General features: G+C 52.7%; 1 long non-coding RNA gene across 1 annotated transcript in view; it reads right to left on the bottom strand.

Annotated features, from left to right (window-relative positions):
• LOC108448692 overlaps window positions 1–7405 on the bottom strand; it is a 20050-nt gene extending 12645 nt beyond the window's left edge. Inside the window, exons 1-2 of the long non-coding RNA XR_001864659.1 lie at window positions 7355–7405; window positions 5552–5659 (exon numbers count right to left, since the gene is read on the bottom strand). This is a non-coding gene — a long non-coding RNA (uncharacterized LOC108448692). The remainder of the gene's footprint in view (window positions 1–5551; window positions 5660–7354) is intronic.

Here is a 7405-nt window from a genome sequence, read left to right as displayed (position 1 = left end):
AATTCGGGCTCCATTTGGAATGATCTGCCCAGACCGGTGTTGTCAACTCTTTCTCTCCCTTTCCAAAGACTTCCACACAGATGAAGTGGCTCCTGAAGAGGTGTTAGCTCCGCTTACTCCGTGGGGGAACGTTCTGTGTCCTTCCCATCCATCTTCCCTACTTTTCTGCCTTTTCCTAAGCCAGTGAGGTAATTCTGCACGAGGAGAAGCCTGGGTGGAAACCTCCAGGATGTGGCACATTCCTTGCTGCTGGACACTGCTGGGACCTGCTGGAGCTGTCCATGTGGTGAAGAAGACACTGGATGTGCGCTCTAATTCCAGCCTAAATACCCAAACCAGATTAAACCAGACCCATGGCTCCATAAACCTCATGTGGAGAGGGCTGGGGAGTTCTCCTGGTGCCTCAAGCGAGGGGCTCCAGGTGGGACAAGCTCCCCTAAACACTCCAAAATGAACCAAATCCCAAAACATTCATCCCCACTGAGGCTGGGGCAAAGTCTCCTGCTGGATCAATGTGCTGGGTTCGATTCCAAAAGGAAAATATAGCCCTAAAGCCACCCAGCCCTTCTGCTCCTTTTGGGCCTGACCCAAATCTGCACCTCCCCTCCCCCTGCATTTCCCCCCGACACACCTTTCCTTCCACTGGAACATAACCCCAAATAAGATGTTGGCCTGACATGAAAGGAAAATGTATAAATATTTTTAAAAAGAGAAGAATTCCTGCCTCTCCACCAGTTTGCTCCAACTAATAGGTTTCAGATGTCTCACATACTTCATTCATTCAGCCCCATTCAGTCTCCTAGGAGCCCCTGCTGTATTTATTAAACACAGCAATTGTGGAATGTTCAGCACTTACAGAATCAAACACACCATTTTTTTCTTTTTTTCCCCCCAAAAAAGCGTAATTAGAAAGCTTAGAGTGACCTAAAACTGTCATCCTGGTTCCAATCCCAGTGCCCACTCCAGCATCCTGCAGCTGTCCCAAACCTTGTGCCATGGTTTAACCCTTCCTGGCTCCCCAAGAACACTTTTTTTGGGAGTTTTATCCTCAGCAGGATGATTTCCCTGCCGTGCTGGAGCTCCTGCTCTCTGTGTTGTTCCTGAACGTGTTCTTTTGGACACTTGGCTCTCACAGCCAACTTGTCTCTGCAGTCTCGGCAGCTCTTCCCACTCCTGGAGGCGCGAGTCAAGCCTGGAATCCTGCAGGATGCCAGTGCTAATTTCAGCAGCGCAGGGCTGGAGAACACGAGCTCTTTCCTAGAGGGACTCGAATGGAAGCAGACAGAAGAGCAGAGCCATTTTTCATTCCAGAGCTGGCAGAGAGAGCCAAGGAGGATGTCTGGGCTGGAGAGGCAGGACATGGACTTGGTTCCAGCACCAGTGACCTGCCAGAGCTGGGGGACGGCTCCGGAGGGTTTGCTGGAGTCTGGCACTTGCCCAGCCCTTTTTTTTGGGGAGAGATACATGAAAAGCAGAGCTGAGAGGGGACGTGAGGCCCTGAGCCTGGGCTGGGACCATCTGGCAGGAGCCAGCGGCGGAGGAATGGCCTTTGCTTGAGGCCACAACCAGTTCATGCAGCTGCTGAGTTCCGTCGGTCTGGAGTGCTCCAACAGGAGGTCATGGCCCCCAACCAGCCTTCCCTGGGCCAGCAGCTCCATCCCAGGAAGGGAGGCCAGCCCAGCCCTGCACACCCATCCCGGGCACAGCGACCTCTTCCCAAAGGTGTGCTGGTTCATTTTTCCCCCTTTTTTGGCTGCAGAGCCCCTGCCCCCATGGGAGACCCCTGGTTCACGGGAACGGTGCTGCTGTCACTGTTTCCACATTACTGCCCACTTCAAAGAGCCGGGAATGAGTCTTGTCCCAGACATGTTCCCAGGGGAGCCGTTGGTTTCCAGGCAGGATCCCTGGTTATTGGTCCCACTGCAGGAGGTTGTACGGGAAGGGATGAATCCCCGTGGCTGTAAAACACCAAATGTGCTGAGAGCCACTCCAGAGCCTCCCAGTGCCTCATTACAGCACTGTGTAATTAAAGTCCAGCTGTCACAGCCTCTGCCTGGGTACAAGGGCAGCTCCTTGCTCTGAGCACTTCCAGGGGTTCCCAGTTTTCCTATGCCTTCGCCATCTCATTGTACAGAAGGAAAAACACCTCTGGAAATCCTGGTTCCTGGAATTTGCAAGTGCTCTGGCCAGGGAATGGTCACATTCTCAAGGCTGCCAGAGCTCCAGGAGCGTTTGGACAACGCTGTCAGGCACAGGGTGGGATTGTTGGGGTGTCTGTGCAAGGCCAGGAGCCGGACTCTGATCCTTGTGGATCCCTCCCAACTGAGGACATTCCACGGTTCTACAGTTCTGTGATTAATCAGCAATCCAGGTTAATTGTCTGGTGGGGCCAGACCCTTCTAGGACCATTTCTACTTGTACAATGTCTCCACACCCCCAGGAACCCAGCTGAGACTGGGATATCCCAGGTAGTGCCAGGAATCCTGCTCTTCCATCAGCATCCTGATCCCCATCAGATCCCATCTCCTCTCTTCAGGGCTTTGCCTACATGCAGGGAATTCCCAGGTGGAACCTGAGGCAACTCCTGCAGCTTTGTGTGAGTGCAGCCAACTCACATCAAACGCTTCCCAAGCTTTAGGAAACCCCAGGCGACTTCAGGGATCTCAGAGTCTGGATTCAATGATCTGGGACAGGAACCCATGGAGCAGCCCAACCTTTCAGCTCCTCATTTCAGAGTTGCCCCATCTCCGATTGTTCCCAGATATTTCAGTGTCACTCGGCTGTGTGCTCATGGCACAACTCCAGATTTCTGGAGGGATGCCCAGGCCATGAGCACAAACCACTGCCCCGGTCCCAGCGTCTGACCATGTATTGGAAAAACCCCTAAGGAAGATTGCTGCCCATTCCTGAAACTCGGTGCCTCTGGGACAGCAGCCCTCCCCATTCCGCCCTGGGTTTCCAGCCTTTTTTGTGAGGTTGGCTGAGCATCTGCTGGTGATTAAGGGTTTTGTCATCTGGAAAGAGCTGACAATTACCTCCAATTATTCCAACTAGGTCAGGTTCTTCAGCACGAGTTTATGTGATGACTCTTGGCTGGAATTTAGGATTTCAAGCCCCACTGGAGGGCAGAATCCACCTCTCTGTCTCACCTTCAGGAAAAGATTCCTTCCGTAAATAACAGCTCCTTGTCCCACAGGACCTGACCTGTGTGTCCCCGACCTCCTGTTGTTTCAGGACAACACCCCAGGAACTGCACAACAGGTCTGGTTCTCCAGAACTGGAAAAGGGAGTGAAGGGAATTTCAGGATGCTCCAGGAATTTCAAGAAGGGTTTTCTCATCAAACTTCCCATGTCGAAACTCCCAACTTGCTTGAAAATGTCCTTTGGGGCCTCAGGTGCCACATGAGAGTGTGGGGACTGAGGTCTAAACTCCGTGTGGGCTCTGCCCCTGCCAAGTTCTGTCCTTGTCACCCCGTCCGTGTCCAAGGAAAAGCAGGGATAAGCAGGTGGGAACCAGGGGAGCCATTTCCAGCTGTCACACGGGTGAGATGCTGATGATCCTGAAGAGTTTTTCCTTCATTTTGCCTTGGAAGCTCTCCCCAGACAGGCCACGGCCATTAATTGATCAGGGGCTGGTCTGTGACTGCTCCCTCAGGGAACTGCGGCAGCCCCAGGGGAGTGCAGATGGAATTCCTGATGTCCTTCCTTCCCTCCAAAGCCAAGCCAGGGATGCAGAGCTGCAGGGCCAGCCCAGAACAGGTACCTCATGTCCAGTTGTCCAGCAGGTTTTTGGCAGTGCTGCCTCCAAAGATTCCCTTGAGGACAGGAGCGTGGCCCACAAACCCCAGCACAGAGCACACCCCCAGGAATGAGATGGTCCAAATGGGACAAACACAACTGGAAAATGTGCTGCACTGCAAGGCCAGGAGATTCCAATTCCTTCTCCCTAATTACATGTGATTGCTTCTTGGCAAGAGCTCAACCTGCCAGAGCAGTGAGGTTTCACAAACATTCACACAGGCATTAGATCATTGTTTGAAGGAGTTATTGGCAGCCCAAATCTGAAGTAAAAACAGAGTTTAAAGCAGACCATATTGACCAGGGTGAAGCTGGCTGCTTTCATGTCTCCTGCTTGTCTCTGGACACCCAGGACCCCTTCATTTCCTGTCACTCCCATCACCATGGCATTTCTGGAGCTGGATGTCACCATTTTGGGGGGTTCTGATTTTGGGGGGTTCTGTCCTTGCTGGGAACACAGGTTTATAGAATCAAGACTCCCAGGATGGTTTGGGTTGGAAGGACCTTAGAGCCCATCCAGTGCCACCCCTGCCATGGCAGGGACACCTCCCACTGTCCCAGGCTGCTCCAAGCCCCCTCCAGCCTGGCCTTGGGCACTGCCAGGGATCCAGGGGCAGCCACAGCTGCTCTGGGCACCCTGTGCCAGGGCCTCCCCCCTCTCCCAGCCAGGAACTCCTTCCCAATATCCCATCCATCCCTGTCCTGTGTCCTGGCACTCCAAGCCCTTCTCCAAAGTCCCTCTCCAATATTTATTTCTCCAAAAATATTTATATCCAAAAAATCCCTTCCCACATCCAAACACTGTCACACATTGGGAATGAGGCCTTTTCGCTTTGTATTTCAGCAGAACCTTTCTGCTTTGCTCTCGTGAATTCATCCTTGTCTCTGCTGGGCCAGTCTGACATCATGGGATGAGCTCTGGAGAGCTCTGCCATCCTCTCCCAAAACCTTTGGGAAAGCAGGTGGTGGCTCAAGCCCACGGCAAAGGACAAATGGGAATTCCCATGGAATCCTGCTGCCAGTTCCTGGGAGAACAAATGCCTGCTGCAGAGGTGAGTCTGTCCTGCATCATGCTCAGGTGGGGCTGGGGGCCTCTGGCAGCTTGGATATGGACAGAAATACTCCAGGCTCTGCCAGCCGACCGGGCTGGAGATCCTCACGGAGCAGCTCCCACCCCAGAGCCCTGGAGGACACCCTGGCCTTCCACGTGTTCCTAAATTAGATCTCCTGAGGCCAGCACTGGCTTTTAAGAGGGAGCTGAGCTTGTTAGTGCCCAGCATTATCCACTAAATGGGAATCAGCAGTTTTATTGCACTTGGAGGGGCTGTAAAAGGCAAAGAGGGAAGGGGCAGCGTCAGGAAGCAGCAGAGCCCCTTGCCTGGCACAGGGGGGGCACTCGGGACTGCTGTAATTGTGAAGTTCCCCAGTGCTGAAGTAGAACAAGCCCCAGACTAAACCCAGGAGCCTTGGGAAGGTGCAAGAAGATCCAGACAAGGTTTGTAGGGGCAGCTCCCCAGCAGGCCCCTTCTCCCGAGGCCAAAACCCCAGACTGGAAAGGGTCTAAGTGAGGATTGCCAAGCTCTCCACCCAAGGAAGTCAGGGTGTGCAGGCTCCTTTCTTCCCAAATCATGGCTTGAGTTACACACCCCTGTGCTGCCGGCACAGGAAGCCCAGGGAAGTCGCATTATAGGAGCAAAAAAGTTCCTGTGCTGTCAGAGATTCCCCTCCCAGCCTGCCCAGGGATCCTGGATACCTGCTGGAAAAGGCTCTCGTGACACTCTCCTGCAGGGTTTCCTTGGCTCAGAGGATTTGTGGTGTAGTTGTGTGTGTTCCCATGTTCCCATAGAGCTCCCGTCTTGTCCTGGAAATACAAAGAAAAAATTAATAAAGAAATAAATTAATCAAAAGTGGTGTCTTTTGGTTACAGAGACAACTCCAGAATCTGAACATAAATGATGGAGAAACATCTGTGAAATCTGAGAGCTGCCAGCACCAATTAAACCTGCCCTGCCAAGGCCATTTTTGAATCAGAACCCAAAATCAAAAGGACAAAAACACAAACAACACAGGAACCATCCTGGAAAAGCTCTCAGGAATCTGCCATCATGTTTTAGAAGGAATGCAGAATTTCTGCTGCTTTAAACTGATTTTACAGTGCAAACCTGGTGTTGCAGCAGTGGCTTTAGGAAAATCTGAACCAACAAGAAGCTTAAAGACCTTTTTGAATACTAACCAGTTCCACTCCCTGGGAGGGTTTAGTGATTACTGTCACCCTAAAATATGGGAATTTTGCAGGAGATCTGACGTCCTTCCTAAGGTCAGACGTGATGAGATGGAGCCAGGAAGAAAAATAATTGGTCCTGGTTTAAAGTCTTAAGCAATTCTGCCTCCCTGAAATAAGCAGTAAAATTTATTGTTTTTTCTTGCTCACACAGCAAAATCCACAAACTGCCAAGATAATCAGGAGAGCGAATTTGTCCCCTCATGTAAATCCATTTTTGCCTTGTAAAGCTACATTCCCAAGGCAGCAGCTGCTCCAAAAGGACCATCCCAGACCCCCCAGGCACCCCAGACACCCCAGAGGCTGTTTGGGTTACAGGATCACCCCAAGACAGCCCAGGTGTGTGGCCCAGCCAGTTTGGGATCATGGAATGGACACACCAGAGCCGACTGTCAGCATGAGGCCAAAGGCAGCTGCCACTTTCCCTGAGATTTTCCCTTTGCTGTGTGTTTGGAAGGTCACACAGCTGTAAGTCAGACACAGGAGGAGCTGAAAGCCTGCAGGGATCATTGCCTCCATCCCACATGTCTCATGGAAGGAAGCTCTCCTGTGAACTGACATCCCATTAACTCCTGCTGGTGGGAGCCTATTCCTGGGGCTGGAAATGCTTTGGAGCCTCCAACTGCTGGTTGCTCATCCCGCAGATTAACTCCGGTCCCATCCCTGACCTGGTGACTCGTATTTATTTTCTCATTTTATAAGAACCAGGCTCTTCCCTGCTCTCATTCCGGGTGGGAACGAACACTAGCCGGGTGTGAGGCTGCTCTGTCTCGGATACCCGAGACGGAAAACTGGGATCTTGTCCAACAGGCTGTCTGTCTTCCTGGGAAAAACCTCGGCTCCACACGCTCCCAATCGTGCCATCAGCTGGAGCGAGGTGGAACTTCATGGGATGGAACAAACCAGCCCTTTTCCAAAACTACCTGTGAGGACAGAAAGCGGTTCCAGAGCCCGTAGAGCTCAGTAAAGACAATCTGGAGGGCACAAAGCCCGGCAAAGCTTGGGAAAGGCTCTGGTGCTTTCTGAAAGGTGGCAGATCTCAGCCTAGGTCCCCACCAAATCCCTTTTGAGAGATGGAATATGGGGAAGGAATTCCTCGCTGTGAGTGTGGGGAGGCCCTGGTACAGGTTGTCCAGAGAAGCTGTGGCTGCCCCTGCATCCCACCAGGCTGAACGGGGCTTGGAGCAGCCTGGGTTATGGGATGTGTCCCTGCCCTTGGCAGGGCTGGCCCGGGACGATCTTTTCGGTCCCTTTCCCCCCCAATCCCGTCCGCACCTGCTCCCGGCTCCCGCCATCGCCTCAGCCCTGAGGGGCCGCGCCCCGGGG

This window comes from Corvus brachyrhynchos, unplaced genomic scaffold (genome assembly GCF_000691975.1).
Source record: "Corvus brachyrhynchos isolate BGI_N302 unplaced genomic scaffold, ASM69197v1 scaffold158, whole genome shotgun sequence".
Classification (NCBI taxonomy): Eukaryota; Metazoa; Chordata; class Aves; order Passeriformes; family Corvidae; genus Corvus; species Corvus brachyrhynchos.
Note: the sequence above shows the minus strand (reverse complement) of the source record. Positions and strands in the feature narration are given on the sequence as shown.